At 45.8% G+C, this 21,275-nt stretch overlaps 1 protein-coding gene and 1 pseudogene across 2 annotated transcripts in view; one reads left to right on the forward strand and one right to left on the reverse strand.

The window, feature by feature from the left end:
* Positions 1 to 21,275, forward strand: part of Dpf3 (double PHD fingers 3) — a 276,886-nt gene that overhangs the window by 69,870 nt on the left and 185,741 nt on the right. The window lies entirely within an intron of this gene.
* LOC113836038 lies at positions 1,029 to 1,127 on the reverse strand (annotated as a pseudogene).

The raw sequence follows: 21,275 nt of genomic DNA on the forward strand, positions 1-21,275 counted from the left end.
ACACACAGCCCACAGCTGAGTGAAACTGTTGTTGGGAATTCTCCCCCAGCTGTCTGCATACCTTTGGCACTCAGAGGGCTAGCTAGCAGGGAGGAAGCTTCCCGCCCAGGTCCAGCCTGAATTCTTTTATGTCTTGTAATTAAGGCCTGTGGAGTCTTAGGTAATAGGGTCTTATCTACTAGTTCTGGTGTGTGGCGCCAACAGCAGTGATAATTTGGGGGTCTCAGGGATCTCCCTGACTAACTGGTAGGGGGATATTCCACCCCTGGTGCTGGGATTATTATTATTTTTTTAAAATAACGTATGGCTTCTAGGAGCAGCTTTATCCACCCATGTAGGGTACCTCATCAAAACACTTAAAACACACACACACACACACACACCCCAAACTTTTCCTCCACCAAGGTGACACCTCCCAAATCTTCCCAAAGAGTACCACCAACTGGACACCATGTGTTCAAATATCTGCACCTCTGAGGGACATTCCTCATGCAAATCACCACAGTTGTTAACGCTCTGGACCTTATTGCTGAGTTATAGTCTGTCTTTTCTTATATCCTGATTGAGTGTCCATCTCTCCTTGTGACCCTAGCATTATCACCAAAACAGAATCAGCCATATGTGAAATATGGTCATTTATTGTCTTAATTTTTAAGTTAACTATTATGGTTGTGTCTTTAGAAAATTAATTAATTCATTCATCCTCTCTCTCCCTCTCCCTCTCTCTCTCTCTCTCTCTCTCTCTCTCTCTCTCTCTCTGTGTGTGTGTGTGTGTGTGTGTGTGTATGTGTGTGTGCACATGCACATGCTAAGTCAAAGGAGTCTGGCTCTTACTGTGTGGGCTTAAACTCAGGTTGTGAGGTGTGGTGACAAATGCCTTTACCTGCTGAGCAGTCTCACTGGTCCTGTTTTACATGCTTATCCTTATTTAGTTCTTGTGGCTTTTCTGCATTGTTTGGTTATTTATTTACTAATGTCCTAATGCTCTTCCTTACCAACTTCCTAAGACCTTTACATATTAAAGATATAGACATGTCATACACATGACAAATATTTTTACCTTGTACAAGGGCCATGCTAATCATGCATTGTTCCAATTTTAGTTTATGTGCTGCAAAAGTGAACACCCCCCCTTTTTTTTCTAGAAAAGGCCTCATGAAGTCTAGGCTAGTCTTGAACCCACTGTATAGCCAAGAAATAGCCTTAAACTCCTGATCCTCCTGCTTCTGCCTTCCAAGTTCTGGGATTCCAGATGTGCATTGCTGTACCTGGCCTCACAACAGGTTTTAAACCAGTATCATACTATTATTGTTTACAACCATCGACTCTAGCCTACATATCCTAGGAGTTTGAAAGATGCATATATCCATGCTTCCTGTGTAACCACAACAGAATTCTCTAGATTGCTAAAACTTTTTCTGGTCCCTCTGTGCAGTCAGTCCTACCTCTCTCATCAGGCAACCACAAATTTTTTATGTCACCATAGATGAGTTTTTCTGGATCTAAAATTATGCATAAACAAAATCATATAACATGTATTCTTTTGAAGCTAGCTCTTCACCTGGCCTCTTTTTCTCTAAGGCTTGCATTTCTCGGTGTATATTGGTAACTTGTTTTTATTGCTGGGAGCATGCCATTAGTTAGTGTAACTGACACTTTTTAATCCACTCATTCACATTTTTTATAAATTCTTCAGTTAACAGATAGCTGAGCTGATTCCAGTTTTGGAATATGTGGTTTAAGTTGGGACAGCATCTAGGAGTGAGTTTCTTTCAATAGAATTCTTTTCCTCTTACTATGGGATGGATACTTAGGAGTGAAACTTCCAGGCATGTGACTAGTACATTGTCTTAGTTAGGGTTTTCATTGCTGTGAAGAGACACCATGACCATGGCAACTCTTTCAAAGGAAAACATTTCATTGGCGTGGTTTATGTACCAGTTTCAGAGGTACAGTTCATTATCATCACGATGGGAAGCACGGTGGCATGCGGGCAGACATGGTGCTGGAGAAGAGAGTCCTACATGGAGTTGAGAGTCCTACATCTTACAGGCAACAGGAAGCTGACTGAGACATAGGAAACCTCAAAGCCCACCCCCACAGTGACACACTTCTCCAACAAGGCCACACCCACTCCAATCAAACCACACCTCCTAATAGTGCCACTCCCTTTGGGATTACGGGGGCTGGTAACATTCAGACTACCACATACATGTTTCTTTATTTAAAATATTTATCTTTTTATGTATATGAATGTGTGTATGTCTGAGTTTATGCCATGTGTGTGGATGTCCCTGGAGGTCAGCAGAGAGCAGCAGATCCACTAGAGCTGGAGTGACAAGCGGTTGAGAACCATCCAGCATGGCTGCTGGGAACATACCTCTTGATCTATAGAATGACCATGAGCACCTTTAACTGCTGAGCCATCTCTCCAGCTGCTAGTTTTCCTGCAACTACTATAGCTTTCCCCAAAGTGGTTGTTTACAGTGCCATGAGCAATACATGAACATTCTGGTAGGTACACATCCTTACTAGATGTTGCCACTGTCAGTCTTTCAAATTCTAGTCTGTGAAATGGTATCTTATTCCAGTCTTAACTTGTACCTCCCTGATTCCTAGTGATGCTAAGTATGGTCATGTGCTTATTGGTTGTGTAGCTCAGCAGTGGAGCACTTGCCCTGGGTCCCATCTCAAGCTCCTTACTACTGGAAAATAGAATAAAGGCAGTTTAATCGGCCGTTTAATCTTGTTAATTACATAGTTTATTATAATCAATTATATTTATACCATTGTGTAACCATTACCCCTGTCTGCAGCAATGTCCTTGAAGAAGCAGAATTTTAAAATTTTGATGAATTCCAATTTAGTTTTATTTTTCATTTGGGTTTTTGCTTTTTCTGTTCCAAGACTCTTGACTACACCAATGTCCAAGACTTCCCACGGTGATTTCTTCTGGAAGTCTTAGAATCTTAGTGTTTACTGTGATGCTAGAACCCATTTTGATTACACTGGGGGTGTGGCATGAAGTACAGGTAGAGCTTTACTTGTTATCTCGTCTTTATTTCTTTAGTGATTTTGTGTGTTTTTCTACACCAAGCCCGGGTGTGGTCAGAGTACAATTTGTGGGTAGGATTCTCTTCTTCCACGAAGTGGCCCAGAGGATGGGGACTCAGGCTGTCAGGCTTTGGGGTTAGCACCATTATTCATTGAGGCATCTTGCCAGCCCTAAGGTATATATTTTAATATGGAGATCTGGTTAAAGTGAATAAGGTCCAACAGGTTGGCTCAGTGGAGAATAGAGCTTGCTGACAAGTCTGATCACCTAGGTTTGATCCCCAAATCAAGTAGAGATCTGACTAGTTGATCCCCTAGTACGGAACTGACTCCTGAAAGTTGTCCTCCAAACTCTACCCATGTGAGTGCCCTGGAATGTGTACTCCCACCTCCCAAACAAACAAACAAACAAATGTAAAGTAAAAAAAAAACCTAAAATATGTAAGTACATATTAGTCACTAGTCCTTGTTATTAACCTCTGTTTTATTCTGCTGTGGATTAGAAATTACAACCCCTATCAGAGATCAGGTAGATACTTATTTGTACAATCCATTGGATTTTTACACAAGCTAGGGCAAGCACCTACTACCAAGATACACCTTCACCTCCATCTGCTTGACTTAAACAACCTAGTTCCTTGATTCATCTGAAATAAGTTTAAGCTTATGTGATAGCTGCACTTGACATTCCCCGTAACTGAATGTAGTCAGTGCATAAAGGTCTGAAAAGGTCCTAGTTATTAAGAAATGGAGGCCAGAGCTGGGTACACAGTTACGTTAGCAACGTGCTCAAGTAAGAGGACCCAAGTTCAATACTTGTAAACAGACTTGTAATCAAGGTCTGCTGGAAGCTGCAAGCTGGAGACAGGGGCATCCCAGGGACCAGCTGTAGACCCCAGGTCTCATTGAGAGAACTTGTGAGGGAAAGCAAGGTGGACGCCTTCCAAGAACGGACACTGGAGGTTGACTTACAGTCTCCCCATACACAAGCCACACACATGAACATTCGCATGTGTACCCCTTAAAACAAAGAAATGGGGCCACTTGGCTTGTGTGGGATGGAGGTGTCATGGGGGAGAAGCTGCAGAGCATGGTGGATCCCTACATTTGTCCTGTGGGTGTTGTAAGACCCGAGAGAGGACTGGAACGTCCCATAGCATCTCAGGTTATTAGCGTCATGGCTGGTCTGATTGGGGAGACAGCAAATGGATGAGGGCTGATAGTGGGTGCCAGCACTCTGTCGCCTTGAAGAGGGACTGATTGCTGAAAGACTGAGATTGAGGATGGGATGGGATGGGGAGGGTGGTGGTGATGTGGGAAATGGCCTGATTTCTGAATAGGTAAAGCTGGAGGGAGGCGTTTAAAGGTTCGACCTTGAGATCCAAGTTGGAATGTTGGGGGGGGGGCGATCTCAGCTTTAACTAGAGCTAAAGATAGTAAGGGGAGAAACTTTCTCAGAGATGAAGCTTAAAGGAAGTGGAAAGCATTTGCTTTTGGAGAATATTTGTGACACTGTTTGAGAGGAGAATCAGAACTGACTCTCTCTCTCTCTCTCTTTTTTTTTTTTTTTTAAAGCATTTTAAAGGCTGCAAAGGGCTTGTGCAAGCTACTTTTCTCTTTTTAAATTTGCTTTTGTTATTTGTATTTATGCCTCCGCCACATGCATGTGGCTTCCCATGGATCCTGAAGAGGACATCAGAATGGCTGAAACTGGAACTGGACTCACGGGTGGTTGTGAGCTCCTTGCTTGATGTGGGAACTGGGACCAGAACTTGGGTTCTTGGGAAGAGTCACAAGTGTTCTTTGTTGTTGTTGTTTGATACAGGTCTCTTTACTTAGCCCCAGCTGTCCTGAAACACTGTGGCTGGCCTGAATTCAGAGATCTAGCTGCCTCTGCTTCCCCAGTGCTGGGATTAAAGGCGTGCTCCCCCACCACCCACCTGCAACAAATGCTCTTAACCACTGAGCCTCCTTTTTTTTTTCCATTTATACCTGCTGGGGCAGGGTTCCAGGTTTTCCACCTTGCTGATGAAAAAGGAGGCTCTGCCATGGCTAGGAGGCAGCTTAGGATCTTTTTTTCTAAGATAACTGGCACTTGTGGTATCAGTGGGTTAGGGTGGCGGGGGGGGGGGTAAGATTCTGAGTTGGGCTTCTACCCACTCATTGTTCTTATCTGTTTGACAGGGTTGATAATATTTGCACCATCAGCCCCAGTGGTGGAGAAGGCCAAATAAAACAACCTAAGTGAATGAATGCGAACCTCAGCCTTTTAAAGGTTATGCTCTCTTTGTACTGTGGCTGGGGATCAGCTGGCCACAGGTGGGGAGATGGGGAAATCCAGGGTCATGCTGATCCAGGTTTACACTGGTGCGGCACACAAGATCGAGGGAGGGCAAGGGCATGCCCTATGGAGTGGGATGGAATGCTGGGCTCTGGGACATGGTGGTGCTGCCCATGCAGCCTGACGCTTCCAAGTTTTCAAGGAAGCCAAGGGAGCACATGTTCCAGAAAACCTGTGTTTGGTTCAAAGGCTTTGGGACTGTATATAATTTACTATGTCATGTACATACTGTGGGACACGTGATTCCCTTGACTCTTATTTTACTCTTCTTGTTTGGTTGTTTGTATTTTCTTTGTGTGTGTGTGTGTGTGTGTGTGTGTGTGTGTGTGTGTGTGTGCGCGTGTGCACACACACATGAACCTATGGATGGGCAGTCAGAGGTGTCTTACTTTTCTTCTTTCTTTCTTTCTTTCTTTCCTTTCTTTCTTTCTTTCTTTCTTTCTTTCTTTCTTCCTCCCTCCCTCCCTCCCTCCCTTCCTTCCCTCCTTCCTTCTACTCCCTCCCTCCCTCCCTGATGGGGGAAGTGCTTAGACTCCTCCCCCCTCTTTCTTTCTCTTTCTTTCTTTCTTTCTTTCTTTCTTTCTTTCTTTCTTTCTTTCTTTTCTTTCTTTCTTTTCTTTTTTTTTTGAGACAAGCTTTCTCCTTGAAGCTGGAGGTCACCAAATCTGGCTACACTGCCCCGCTAGGGGTCCTCTGCCTCTGCCTCCCTAGCATGGGAGTTGCACACATGCTGCGCCATGCCTGGCTTTTTATGTGGCTGCTGGGGATATGAACTCGTGTGTGTATGTTTGTTCAGCAGGTTCTTTAACCACTCAGCCATCTCCCAAGCCCTCCTTTTGTTTCCTTAATAGTGCTTGGGATTCAAACCCAGGTTCTTGGGCATGCTAGACAGGCACTGTACCACTGAGCTACGTCCCCAGCCTTCAATTTACTCGTCTTTGGAATGTTATTACATGCCCTGGAAATATGGAATGACTTGTGAGTTTTCACAACTTGCCATGTTCCTGTACTTTTGATCCAGCACCTGTCCCTCTAGCATCAATTAGGAAAGTGGGAGATTGGAAGGCACAGCATTGGTATTTGGAGACAGCAGCCATGGGCCTCCAGGAGTTATTCCAGATAAAGAGACAGATCTTCTCAATCATCTCATGGAACTAGGCCTTCTGACAACTTGATCCTGGTCCAGTGAGACTGACTCTGGCCATGTGGCCTACAGATAAAACATTTGTGTTGTTTTAAGCCATGTTTGTGGCCATTTGTTATAGTAGCACAAAGAAACTAATAAAGTGGACTTAAGAGTCACTAAGATTATCGTATGCATGGATGCCTTCTATTTCATGGCTGTACCATAACGTGCCTATCCACTTATCAACTGCTGAGTGTTTGGATTGCTTCCAAGTGTGAGCTGTTACGAATGGAGCTGCTCTGAACATTCATATATAGATCTTTGTATGGATGTATGTTTTCATGTCTCTTGAGCATTTGCCCAAATGCCTACGTGTGGGATTGCTGGGCCACAAGAGCTTATTTAGCTTTGCAAGATGCTGCCAGAATGCTTCCCAAAGTGACTGTTGTATCTAGCATCTCCACCAGCAGCTATGAGAGCTGTAGTTACACTGTATCCTAGCCAATGCTCAGCATTGTCAGTCTTTTTAATTTTAGCCATTATAATAGATGTTTAATGCTATCTCATTGTGATTTTAATTGCATTTCCCTGATGACTAATGATGTTGAACATTTTTTCCCATGCTTTTTGGCCATCTGTAGCTCATCTTTTATGCAATGTCTGTTCAGTTCTTTTGTCTATTAAAAAATTGGGTCATTTGACTTATTATTAAATTTTAGGAGTTCTTTATATATTCTGACTAGACATCCGTTATTGGATATGCCTTCTGCAAATATTTCCTTGCAGTCTGTGGCTTGTGTTTTATTTTGATATTAGTGCCTTCCAGAGAGCAGATGTTTTAAATATTGATGAGATCCAACATAGTGGGGTACCCAAGTTAAGGCATTTTTTGTTTAACCTAAGGCAAACAGGATTTTCTTCTAATTTATGTTCTAGAACTTTCATAGAATTTGCTCTTTCATTTAGCTCTCTGACACAGCTGAATTCTTCTGCAGAGGATGAGGTAAGGGTTAAGGTCTATAAAATTAAAAATATTTGATGTCTAGCCGATTTGGAATCAGGGTAATACTGCCCTCATGGTGCTCAGTATTTCGGGGGAATATCCAGGTAAAATCTGATCTGCGATGGAAAGTGTTCTCCTCTCCTTTCCTGTTTTCTTTTTTATTCTTTCGTTGGGACAGAGTCTCATATAGCCCAGACTGGCCTTGAATTTATGATACTCCCGCCTCAGTCTCCCAAGTGCTGGGATTATAGGATGTGTTTCACCATCGCTGGCCCCTGCTGGAATCCCCCCTCTCCAAGAGTGACAGAGGCAGAGCTGATGAGTTTATGTGACAAATTCAGATGAACTGCTTTGAGCTTTCAAAGAAAGGACAAGCCAGGTGACACTGAAGTCTCAATGAAGGAGGTGACACTGAAGAGGCTTTTGTGGAGCTGCAAAGACACAATACTTGGTCACCATTTCTCCTGGGAAGAAAGAATGGTTGATGCCTTCATAGAGTTGTAAAATGAAATGGTCTTACTAAAAAGAGATGTCTGGCCAAGTGACTTCAAGCACGTGCAGGAGGGATGAGTTGGGTGAGCAACTATGGGTGTACCAGGTTAGAGGAGATTCCATTAACTCATCACTAGCGGTTGTGCGCGCATACGCCTTTGTCTCTCCAAACTCAGAAACTCCAAGTCTTATTGTCCCTGCAATGAATATGATGCTGAGAGAAGGAAGGAAGGAAGGAAGGAAGGAAGGAAGGAAGGAAGGAAGGAAGGGAGAGGGACCAACCTTCACAGAGCACCCACCACCCTCAGCTTTGTGCCCAGCATCCAGCCTACACCATCTCACTGGGATAGCCTCCACTTCACAAGGGCAGCCTCATCCTTTCCATGCTCGCAGATTAAAACACAAGACTCAAAAGGATAAGTGCCAGTTGCCATGTTGAGGGTGAGGTCTCCACTCCTGGCTCCATGTGACTCTGGTATACCATACTCCCTCCAGCTGCCATGAGGACACTGCCTTTCAGAGGATGACAGGCACAGGCTGGAGTGGATGACAGGCTGGATATTTGTGGGTTTGCTCCGACTTAGCAGAACTGGCTGGCTGGCTGGCTGCATGATTGGGGTTTGCAGAGTCTGAAGGTCCTTTTGCTAAGGGGCTTTGAAAGTTGCATCTCTCAGCAGCATCTACCAGCTGGGATTTTCTTTTCTTCTCTTCCAGATTGAATCCCGTCAGGGTTTTATTGGCTTATCTGTTCCCAGGATGACCCTACTTCTTCCTTACCTGTGCAGTCTCACCTGTCACTCACTACACTTCCTGTCACACATTGGTTCTGGGAAGGACCCTTGAGCAGTCCTACCATTTGACCCTGTTATCTGCTTCCTCACTCCCAAATTCCTTTGGTTTCCTCTAAAGAGGTGTGAGCTCACTAGGGATGAAAGCATACTGACTTCTTGTGTGTGTGTGCACGCGTGCGCGCGTGCACGCGTGCGCACGTGTGTGCTCTCTGTGTCATGTTTGAGCCATTCTCAAAGGGCCCCTGAAAAGCAGACAGTGTAGGGGATGGAGCATGTCTGGGGAACCCAGCATCCTGGACAGTGGAAGTTCCCATTGTTACTCCCTCTTCTCCAGGACCCTTTATCCCTGGGCCCTCGAGGGATCAGGACTCTTGCTTGTCTGCCTCTGAATATCCATCTTATGCTTTGTTTGGTCATCATGCTCCTGGCCCCTGCCAACTCAGAAAACCTGAGCCAGGGCCAAGCCTGGCTGCCTGGTCTCCTGGACAGCATTGCATGCTGCTTTGCGTCAGCAGAAAAAGTATCCCCCGCCAGTCACATTCTAGAGCACCCTGTCCCTTGCAGCCCTGCCCTGTGAGGCCTCTGTGCTGAGTCCCGCTTGCCAGGCTGTTTGATCTCTCTGCCCACCTACCTGGTGCTTCAGGAATCCAAAAATAATGGCTCGGTGGCTCCATGACCTCAGGTGAGGTGCTTGAGGTTGGTTTTCCATGCCTGTTCCTCCTTCCCAGGGTTACCAGGGATGTCACCTCCAAGCTCCTCCCAGCTCCCAAAATACCAGCCCTACCTCCCAGCACTGCCAGAAAATGCTTAGCACATTAGCGGGTTTAGCCACTGCCACGGTGACAGGCACTTAGGAGGCTGCAGAGGCACATAGAGTTCATTGTGAATTCCTTCCAGCTCACTATTTTGACAACACAGGGCAGCACTGTTACCAGGAACCTGCCCTGCCTGTGAGTTAGAAGGGTAGGGGTGGGGGTGGGGGTGAGGGTGGGGGTGATGAGAGCAACAGCAAGTAAGGGATCCTGAGAGAGGGCGGACTGCACCTGCCTCTCATTTTGCTGTGACTGCATCTGTCTTTAGCGGGCCTGTCTGGCAGACCTCTCTTTGGCCTTCTGGAGCTTGCTCGGAACAGGTCTTGGATCCTAACAACTTTTTTTTTTTTCCATAGTTGCTTCAGTTCGGCAGCTTCTCTTGCAAGGAGAGACAAGAGGCTCATGTCCTGCCAAGGAGGCAGCCAGGCAGGCTGAGAGAAACAGTCTCACCTAACAGCCTTGTGCTCCGAAGCCTCTGCTCTTGCTCCTTCCCCGCTGCTTCCTGCTGCAGGCTCTGAAGCCAGCTCTCTAAAACCCAGTGTTCTCATCTGCAGGCCAGAATAACACGGCCAGCCTTACCTACCTCCGAGTAAGGCTTGCTGTCTGTGAGAGACAGTGTACAAGGGTGTGTGTTGGGAAGTGTCAGGTGAAGCATGCTTGCATCCTGCAGGCAGGACACTCTGTCTTGTTCACTGTGAATTCCTCCACAATGTCTACTCTATTGGATACAAAGTAATGTATGATGACTTTCTAGAAGTTGCCAATTTACTCCACTGATTAGTGAATAACAGGAAGGCTCAGGTTGTATTAGTGTACTAGGGCTGCTGTAACAAATAGCACAGACTGGAGAGCTTAAATAGCAGGCATGTAATCTATTACATGGTGGAAAGTGGAAGCCCATGATCAAGGTGTCAGCTGTGTGGGCCCCTCCTGTGGTCTCCGAAGAAGTGTCTGTTCTATGGCCTTTCCCCCACTTCTGCCATTTTCCTGGCATTCTGGCATTCCCTAGTGGAGAAGTATCACCCTTCCCACTGCTTTACCCTCACAGGGTGGTGGTGTCCCTGTGTACAAGGCTCTGTGTCCAAGAGGCCATTTTAGTTTTAAAAGAAGACAGCAATTTTTCCTGAATTTTTGCAGTCTTTGTGTCCTAGAAATAATATTATTTTCCCCAAATGACTGACAAAAAATAGAATCATTCCATTTGTCTTTTAGAATCAAATGTAGTGCCAGTTTCTACTCTTTACCCGCTTCCTCCCTCCCTACCCACTTCCTGTTTTACTATCTATCGGGGGCTGGCCTTGAATTCATCTTGTATCCCAGGCCAGCCTGAGAACTCAAGTCACTCCTCTCCTATCAGCTTCCCGAGTACCGGAGTTACAGGCATATCCCAGCATGGCCTGCTTCCCACTTCTTTTCTGTGCCATCCTTTCCCTCCAGCCTCCTTATGCTTCACTGAATCATGGGTGCCCAGCTGCTGATGCAGGATTCACAGTCTTTCTCCATTCTTGCGCCATATATAATGTCCTGTTCCCCAGTGTCATTTCAGTGCATCTCTCTCTGTGTGTCCCCATTTGACTTAGGTACTGGCATATCAATGGCATGGTTTGGGCTGGAACATTTCGGAGCTGGTGTGCTGCTGGGCCATCATGCTGGTGATAATCTTGGCAGGGCATGGTGCCATCTTGTCAGCCTGTGCTTTGTTTCCAAGGCTCCATTGCTGTTCACCTGTCTGCATCTTCCCTATGGTATCTCCAGTTTGGAAAGATGGATGGACATGCAAGAATGTCTTTATTTATATGCTACTCCTGAAGAAGAGGAGAACTATAGAATCCTTTCCATGAACCACAATGCCAAATGCTTCCCATTGCTTTTCTCATTTCCATCTCTTAATAATCCCAGGAATCAGATACTTCACCATCCTCATCTTACAGATGGGCGTTTGGGGTTTTGAGTGGAGATATAAACTTTCCAAGGTACTCAGTGAGGGAGGGACTCAGTCATTTCTGCATCTCCATTTCCTCCTGTGCATGAGGAGGGAATGTGGGCAGTGGCCACTCTCCTTAGACTTGTCTGCAGAGCTTTATAAGAAGTCATATTTCAGGGTTCCTCCAGTCTACTGAACCCCAAGGAGTCAGGTAAGCTCAAGAATCTGTATCCAAATCCATCCCTCAGAGACCCAGGTTATACACATAGGGTGAGACCCATCCATGCCATGCTGGGTTTGCTTTAGTGTTCCCTACCCCCTGTTCCTCCCAAGCGGGGGAGCCTGCAATCAGTCTGTCTTACTTATGGTTTCTACTGCTGTGAAGAGACACCATGACCATGACAACTTTTACAAAGGAAAACATTTAATTGAGGGTGGTGGCTTACAGTTCAGAGGTTTAGTCCATTATCATCATGGTGGGGACCATGGCGGCATGCTGGCAGATGTGGTACTGGAGACCTACATCTCTCAGGCAATGGGAAGTTGACTGAGACCCTGGGCAGTATCCTGAGCATATGAAACCTCAAAGCCCGCCCCCACAGTGACACACTTCCTCCAACAAGGCCACACCCACTCCAACCAAGCCACACTTCCTAACAGTGTCAATCACTCCTTATGAAATTATGGGGGCTCTGAGTGGAGTGGCACATGGGACTTGCCTTTCACCATCTCCAGGCCTCTTCTCTTCTGAAGAGTGGTCCTGGGAGGTATGGTGGGGCTCCTACAGTGAGAGAGTGACTTGTGTGGCTATGTTGGCATCCCTACTTTTCACCTTTTCTCTAGAGCCTGTGCTTGTTCTATGGTCCCTTGGAAGGCATCTGGCTTGGAGCCAGTAGGTAGCATGCAAGGCAGGATGTGGTGGTGGGAGGGATAAGCCTAAGCCCTGGGTGATGATAGTGGTGATGATGATGTAGAATTGTTCCCAAGACTCTGCAGGGGTGAGTGAGTGAGTATTCTAGGGTGAAACTGTGGGAGAATCAGGGCTCTGTGGAGAACCTTGCCCTGTCTTACCCGATGCACCATCTTTGCTCTTCTGCCTTCCTCATCTTCATTCTCTCCTGCCCCCACAGTTCCATTTGGAATCCCATCACCAGGTGAAAAAATACTCATGCCCAAACCAATAACTCTTCTAAAAACCCAGTCCCGCTGGGTGGTGGTGGCACACGTCTTTAATCTCAGAACTCAGGAGACAAAGGCAGGCAGATCTCTTGAGTTCGAGGCCAGCTTGGTCTACAGAGTGAGTTCCAGGACAGCCAGAGCTACACAGAGAAACCCTCTCAAAAAACAAACACATAAACAAACAAAAAACTAAAACAAACAATACAAACCAAACCAAAAACCCAGTCCATTCTGACAGTATAACAAATGAACAAACAAGCAAACAACAGCCACCACCACCACCACCGTCACCACCACCAAAAGAACAGGCACTGTTGACCTGTGCACTGCCTGGGCAGTGGTGACTTGCTCATCCATAGGCTTAAGTTCTCGCCTATGGAGACCCTGCCTTGTCTCTTTCTGAGACATATAAACATCATGGAAGGCTTAGCTGGCTCAGGCTCTTAGCAGTCATAGGACCCTGGAGCTAATGTGTCAGCCCAGTGAAGGCAGGAACCTTCTGCATCCCATGTGGGGAACATGTCTGGCCTGGAGTAGATGCTCACTAGATGTTTGACTGAACTGAAGAGCACAATCAAGTTAATCTTGTATAGAAAAACAGAGGAACAAGTCAAGGTGACAAGCACTTACTTACCTTAGTAATAACACCTATTGTGGTTGCTAATGAGATGATACCAAAGGCTAGGTGAGTGATAAAGACAAGAGGCTTAGTTAGTTCAAGGTGCCCGTCCACAGTCAAAGGGCTGTTTGTACGATGGCCTTCTTGCAGGCAGAGGCATGAGATGATACAGGACATTGCCCAGTGAGGGGCAGCACACATGCTTGCCTCCTGGTCTTTGTCTCCTTTCTTATGAAGACATCAGTGTTCACTCAGGAGTACTCCATTTTAATCTACTTTTCTAACTCTCCCAAGGGTACTGCCTCTAAACACCAAAGTTGGATTAAGTTTCTACCATTTTTAATACTTCATAATAGTGACTAAATTCTACTGTGAATTTGGGGGGGGCACCATATTCATGTTGTTGATCATGCAACAGATAAGTGTTTGGAACTAAAACCCAAGTCAACAAAACTGTTTTTGGCTTCTCAATTGAATCAACATCTGAGCTATGTCTTGCTTTTGTTTCATTTTGGGACAGTCATTATGAAGACTCATGATCTTCCTGACTCTGTCTCCAGAGAGAGGGAAAAGGCAGGGACCACAATGCCTGTAAGCTATGGGTTCTGAAAGTAGTTGTCTTTACAAAGCCAAGAGACCCCCTGGCTGGTACTCTGGCAGGAAGAGATCTGGATAGATAGTAGCAAGCTGGGTTTTTTTTTTTTTCTTCATAATTTTAAAAATTGGCATCTTTGAAGATGTTGGCTTGGGATTTCAGGCTAACATCTAAATACTACATCATCTGAGGACTAAATAGATAGGCTATTCTCCCACATTGTTAAAAATTTAACTTGGAAAAATGTCCTTGGTTGGAGTGTACCGTATGACCAGAGTGGAGAGGCCCTGTGGTGAACCTCTTGCCTGCAGAACTGTTGCAAGGCCTGCTGGGACTTGCTCCTCAGCATCCTGCTTTTCCTGTTGGAGTTCAAAATATCTTGTTTTTAAAATACCCAGTGAAGCATTTTTCTTCCTCTCCCTCCCCCTCTCTTTCCCAATTCCTTCACAAAGCTGGACATTTTGATGTAGTGGTGGGGTTGTGGAAAGAATTCTCAATGTGACTCACAATCAGATATCCCTAAAATGCATCTCATCTTTTTGCTTCAACCCTGACTCTTACCCCACTTCTGAGCTCTCCCTCCAGGTTTCTAATCTGTCTTTGATCCTCCCCTTCCTGAGTACCAGTCCATTCCTGACCTTCCTGCTCCTAACTCTGACTGTCCCTTATCCCATCTCTTTGCTTATCTCTTGCGATCTGGATGGGGGTGGCCTTCAGCTGGAGTCCCAAACTGTTTGCTTCTCACTTTTCTTGGTAGGTTTTAGAAGCTGAAAGTTTAGTGGCTTGTTTTCTATGTGTTGTCAAAAGGCTCTTCTGTCAACACTAGCAAGTGTCTGAGTGTACAATATCACACTCCACCTTTAAAACAAGATAATTCATCATCATCATCTTTGTGTGTGTGTGTGTGTGTGTGTGTGTGTGTGTGTGTGTGTGTGTGTGTGAATGTGAGTGTGTAAACTGTTTTCTCTCCTTTCATGTGGGTCCCAGGGATCAAACTCCAGTAGGAAATCTTGGCAGCAAGTACCTTTAGCTACTGAACCCTCTCACTGTCCCCTCCCTCTTAATCTTGTGAACAACAGTCATAATAGTAAAAATAATTATAGTAATATAATAGCAACAACAATAGTGCATCCTCTGAGCCTGTTACCTGTTGTACACTGACTGCCTTTGGCACATTCTCTCTTGTCCATCCATTAGGTCCTCACAGTAACCCTAAGAGACACCTATTTCAGTCTCTACTGAATGGAATGGATGGAAAACAGGAACAAACACATTATTTGCCTAAGGCATCCAGTTAGTGAGTTAGGACAATTACAGAATGACACAAATTCCACTTAGATTGTGTCCTGACTAGGTGAAAGGTTTGTTTCTAGGTCCCTGGTCATCTCTCTTGTGGGTCTGCTAGAATGGTTTTGTGTGGCCTAATGGTGGCCCCTGAGATGCACTAGGTGGGAGAAAACTCATTTCCTTGACCTTGCAGGTAGGTAAGCCCTGTCTCGGGCCATGTGAGAGACAAAGGAGAGACTTTCCTGAGGAGCTGAGGGGTGAAGGTCAGTTCCCCGGGAGCAGGTGAACAACCGTGCTGACCCAACCATGCTGACTGACTTCCCAGTCTCTCTACATTTCAACAAATATTTACACACTGGGTAGTGTGGGGGCTAAAGAGAGATCTGTCTCGCCTGAGCCTCAGGGTTGACCAGATGACTGCAGTTTTATGTGGCTAAGCAAGTACCACAGGGGAGTGAGGCAGTAAGTGGAGAAATGTAGGTGTGAAAACTCACCAAATTTTGGGTGTCAATTGGTTGTCTCCCACATTTCTAGAACAGCTTTAGTTATAAGAATAGGCTCTTTCCCCTCAGGGTTTTAGATAGGGTTTCTGTTGCTGTGAAGAGACACCATGACCACAGCAACTCTTGTAAAGGAAAACATTTAATTGAGGTGGCTCACTGAGAGTTCAGAGGTTCAGTCCATTATCATTATGGGAAGCATGGTGGCTAGGAGTATGGTGGTATGCAGGCAGACATGGTGCTGGAGGGGTAGCTGGGAGTTCTATATCTTGCATAGATACCAGGAAGTGGTCTCAGACACTGGGCAGTATTTTGAGAATAAATGAGACCCCAAAGCCGGCCTCCACAGTGAAATACTTCTTCCACCCCCCCAAAAATCAAACAAAACAAAACAAAAAAACAAAACCATAAAAACAAAAAAGCCCCACACCTACTCCAATAAGACCACACTTCCTAATAGTGTCACTCCTTTTGGGGGCCATTTTTTTTTTCAAACTACCACACCCAGTAAAGAAAATTATTACTATGTAGTATTTCCCCAAAGTTTACAGGACTGAACATTTTTATTGTAAGGGCTAATGAAAGGGCTGGTGAGATGGCTCAGAGGGTAAAGGGGCTTGTTGCCAAGCTCAGTGACCAAAATTTAATATATGTGATTCACACCGTATAAGGATAGCTCCAATTCTGGCAATCTGTCCTCTGACCTCTGCACCCAAGCTGTGATGTGAACATAGACACAAAATATGCCCACACGATATAAATACATCATAAAAGGGAGGTAGCAAGCATGGAGGAGGTGCTTTGAGTGCCCTTTTGACAGCCCTTTGCTGTCAGGAGTTAGAGCCACTGTGGGGGGCCTGGAGGGAGGGAGGAGGGGCAGGCACTAGGCCTTGTTTATTGCTTGCACAGGCTCAGGAAATATCCTGGAGGGGTGGTTCAGCATATGAGTAGAGCCCTGTCTCTTGGAGGCTCCATAATGTGTGGTAAAGACTGTCGAAGGTTGACAGAGCAACGTGACTGCTTGGAAGTGGCCACTGGGTGTGGCAAGGAGAAGGAAATGAGTAACCACAAGACAGTGTCAAGGGAGGAATGGTTAAAAGGTGAGGGGGTGGGCAGATGAAGGACAAGCAGGCATGTGTATGTGTGTATGCATGTGTATGCTGATACAAGGTTTCAGTATCCCAGAGACTGGCCTCAGTGTAGCTGAAGATGACCTTGGACTTCTGAATTTTGATGCTTCTGTTTCCACTGTTCCTAGGATGACAGGATTTCAGGCATGTGCCACCACGTCTGGGTGGCACATGGGACCGAACCCAGGGCTTCATGCGTGCTAGGCAGGCTACTCTATCAACTGAAGATCAAACAATTTTTTTTTTTTACCTTTTCTTAAAAAGTCTTGAGGTAGTGTTTTTTTTTCTTTCTAAAAGTTTATTATTTATTTTTATTTTATGTGCATTAGTGTTTTGCCTGCATGTGTGTCTGTTGGATCCCCTGGAACTGGAGTTACAGACAGTTGTGAGCTGCCATTTTGATGATGGGAATTGAACCTGGATCCTTTGAAGAGCAGCCAGTGCTCTTAGCTGCTGAGCCGTCTCTCCGGCCCCAAAGATCATAGAATTTAGGAGGTTTTAGTGGTTGATGTGAGGAGGTAGGTTGGTTATCTCTACATAGGACCTCAGTGACTTACTGGGACTGTCTGTTGTCATGAAGTCTCCTAAGTGTGTGTTATGGGGGGGGCAAAGGGTCCCAGATTACTTCTGGGAGGAAGGGAAGAGGAGAATCCCTGTGGAGAGATGAGAGCTATTTTCCTTAAAAACCAGAGGTGTTCTGAAAAAACACAACCCTGTTTTCAGACTTTTGCCGTTGCCCAGTCAGGTGAAAACGGCCCCACATGGGGCTGGCTGGCGCCCCCTGCCTGTCCTCCTCCTTGGAGGGTTGGTTTAACAATGATAGGTTTTTCCTGGCCCCCACCAGGGCTGGGAGGCAGGTCCTAGGTAGGGCCAGAGCTGTATGTGGAATCTGCAAGTAGTGCATGTGTACACGGAACTCCAGAGCTGGTGGGAAACCCTCACTTTGCCTGTGAGACGCTGAGGCTCTGAGGAGAAAGTGGCTATGGCTTTATGTTCCCCAGTTGTCAGCTGGACACCTTACCTATGGCAGACATGGGACACACATTCATTGAGTCAGTCATGGAGATAACTAGCTAGTATTTGAGAATTCAGATATTCAGGTTGCTTGTCATTCAGTGACACCACCCAGAGTTGTGTATATTTTATCGCAAGGTCCCTTTCACTAGAGTACCAAGAGGAGATCTCTCCCTCTCTTGTTTTAAAAGATTCATTTATTTTTTTTTTATGTGTGTGAATGTTTTGCCTGTTTGAATGCACATCACATGTGTGTCAAAAGGTCAGAAAAGGCTGTCATATCCCCAAGAACTGGGGTTGTGGATGGTTGTGAGCTGCTGTATGGGTTTTGGGAACAGTAAGGCCTCTTAATCACTGAGCCATCTCTCCAGCCCCCAAAGGGTATTTCATGGAACAGGGCTGTCTAGTAGAACTAGGTTCTGCTACTTTTGAGGGCTTCCTGTGTGCTCTGTATTGGCTTTGTCACTTCTTCATGCCCAGTATACCTTCCTCTACTCTCTGTCTTCTTATTGAAAAAATGAATATGACCCTCTCATCCCTTCCCCCAATACTCTATCAGTTGCACTGAAAGGAGGCCTTGTGTGTAAAGAAAAAGTATCCTGCTTTCCAGCTGATAGCAGAGAGGACTGGCTCCTGCAGCTTGCTATCTTAGGCATCCTGTGGCTGGTTGTTGTTTTTGTTGTTGTTTGTGGGGTGGCCTCCAGTATTTGGATGCTCACTAATGCCTTGACTTTGCCATCTCTTCTCCTAGGGTAATTATAGGTTGGCACAATGTACCTATTGTTCTGTTCCACAATGAGGCACTGTGTAGAATGATGGGCTGGGCTGCAGGGGGCCTGCAGAGAGGATCAGGAAGGGAATCATTGTCTGTGTTGGTGGTGTGTGAGTGTGTGTCCTGGGCAGCCACATTGTATCTCGTATTCTATTTCTTCTTCTCACCCACACCCTATTGTTGTTTGTCCCTCACTACATTTTTTTCCCTTCTTCTCTGCACCCTTTCCTTCTGGGGTCACCACTAATGGCAGGGCATGACAACTTCTATCTTTAATTCTAGGCTAGGGTGTTGAAAGAAGTGTTTAAAATTCTCTCAGTGAATTTGTCAACCCCTTTCACTGGATGTATTGTATTGCTCCTTTGAGTTGTTCATAATCTTTTGCTCCATCCATCCATCCATCCATCCATCCATCCATCCATCCATCCCATGTCATTGAGGGCTCATTAGGAAGCAAGGTTCTGGGCTATATGGTGAGTCAACAGTTTTAACAAGAGCAAAAGAGACCAACACCATTCCTGCCTATGTGGATATTCTGTTGCCTATTCTGGCAGGTCAAAGATGTATAGGTGTTAAGTTCATTTTTGTCCCTGTGGACTGCAAGGTTGGGATGTTCAGAGCTTGACTCTTACAGATAGAAATTAGAAATAGAAAAAAAAAGAAATTAGAAATAGGTCTTCATGCCCATGGGCCAGCCATCACCAGGCATCACAATAACAATTGTTATTTTATGTTGTACAACCTCTTAGACCCGGCTATCTGTAAGAGGCATCTATGCTTACATCTGTCACTATTCTCTCCTGTCCTCAGACCCTCCTGCACTGGGGCTGGCGGTCACATTTAGCAATGTTTATGACCTAGCTGTAGCAGCCTTTCTGACCAGAGCCATTGCCATCTGAGTGCAATGTCCTTCTGTGACCATCAGCCTCAGAAGCTGTCACTTTCACATCTTGCCTTGAGGGGTGGTGACAGGCTTCACTGAAACCAAGGGACACAAGGGCTGCTTGGCCGAGACTCTGTGAGCCCACTCTGGGAAGAAAGGGATACTTCCATCTGGGAGAAGTCTGACTGGAAAGGCAAAGGCTCTGCTCAAAGCTGTTTGCCCATTTAGCGGTGAGGCCTATAGCTTGCCAGACTTATTGGGTAGGGTGAGTGGAGAGGTGGCCATTGCCAGGCACTCTGCACCCCCACAGGGGTGATAAGACAAAATGCAGGTCCCTGGAGTGCTGAGGTCCTGGAGGCAGACTGGAGAGCTCCCTAAGGCCAGGGTAACAAACTGAGGCTGGCTGGAAGCCAATAAGGTCAATATTCTCTACCACTTGTAGTCTTTGCAGAAGTCACCATGGTATAGTAAAGCTCACAGGAGCAAGGGAAAGGCTGGTGTTTATTTATTTTTTTTATGTGTATGCGTGTGTGTGTGTGTGTGTGTGTGTGTGTGTGTGTGTGTGTGTGTGTATGTGTGTGTGTGTGTAAGCCAGAGGTTGATATTGAGTGTTGTCCTCCATTGCTCTCTACCTTATATATTGAGGTGGGGTCTCTCACTGTCCTGGTGGTCTCCTGTCTCTTCTTCCCATGTCACATTTGCCTGACATTTAGATGGATGCTGGGGATCTGAACTCAGGTCCTCTCTCTTGTGCAGCAAGCTTTACCCACTGAGCCATCTCCCTAGCCCCAAGAGTGGTTTTTAGCCTTGCGTCAAATTCTTGCTACATCCAAGAATATGTCATAAACAAGAGCATTCCCTTTGTATATATTTTAAAAGGAGTCCAAATTCTTTTTACCTGTTGTTAAAACAAATCTTCAGGGCAGAAAATCCATATGCTTAGGGATGACCAGAGAGATTTCAAAAGCACAGGTCTGGGGGCTCGGTGCTGCAGCTCAGGTGTTAGAGTGCTTGCCTAACATACTAGGTTGGAAACTAGGCACTTTGGTAGGAGAGGTGGGGGGAATCAGAATTTCAAAGTTATCCTTGGCTTCATAGTGAGATTGAAGCCAGCTTGGTCTACTCAGGGCCCTGTCTCAGAAAAACCCAATCCTGCAAACAGCAGCAGCAGCAAAGCAGCAGCAGCAGCACCTATCATAGGGCAGGGGTGCTGCGTTAGAAATCAGCTAATTCAAGCACTAGACACTCACAGGACTGAGCTACCAGAGGTTTCACAACATGGCTGAAGAAACTGAAGTCTAGGAAACACAGTGATGGATTTCTGTGCCCCAGAGCAACGGAGCAGGACAAGAACACTAGACTCCCGGTTCCCAGGTTGTAAGAGCTGTGACTCCTCACCCATGTATCTTACTGTCTCAAATGGAAGTATGCTGAGGGCAGAATCCCCAAGTGCCATCTCCTCTGTGTCCCAGGGGCTGGTGACCGCTCTGTAAACCCAGCTGTCTCTCCACTGGCTTTTAGACTTTAGCTTTCCCAGGTGGTTGGTCTTTTGTTGGAATCATCTTCGCTATTCAGTTAGAAATCATTTCCATGGCTCCCTTTGTGTTGTGTTTCCTTGCCTCTCAGACTGAGCTACCCCAAAGAGGGATGCACCCAAAGAGGGGTGGCATTGCCATGGATGATCACTAGCACCGTTGGCTGTGGGTTCCTCATCTGTGTACTTAAACTGGTGATCAAAAACATTGAGAAGAAA

This window comes from Cricetulus griseus, chromosome 5 (assembly GCF_003668045.3).
Source record: "Cricetulus griseus strain 17A/GY chromosome 5, alternate assembly CriGri-PICRH-1.0, whole genome shotgun sequence".
Taxonomy (NCBI): Eukaryota; Metazoa; Chordata; class Mammalia; order Rodentia; family Cricetidae; genus Cricetulus; species Cricetulus griseus.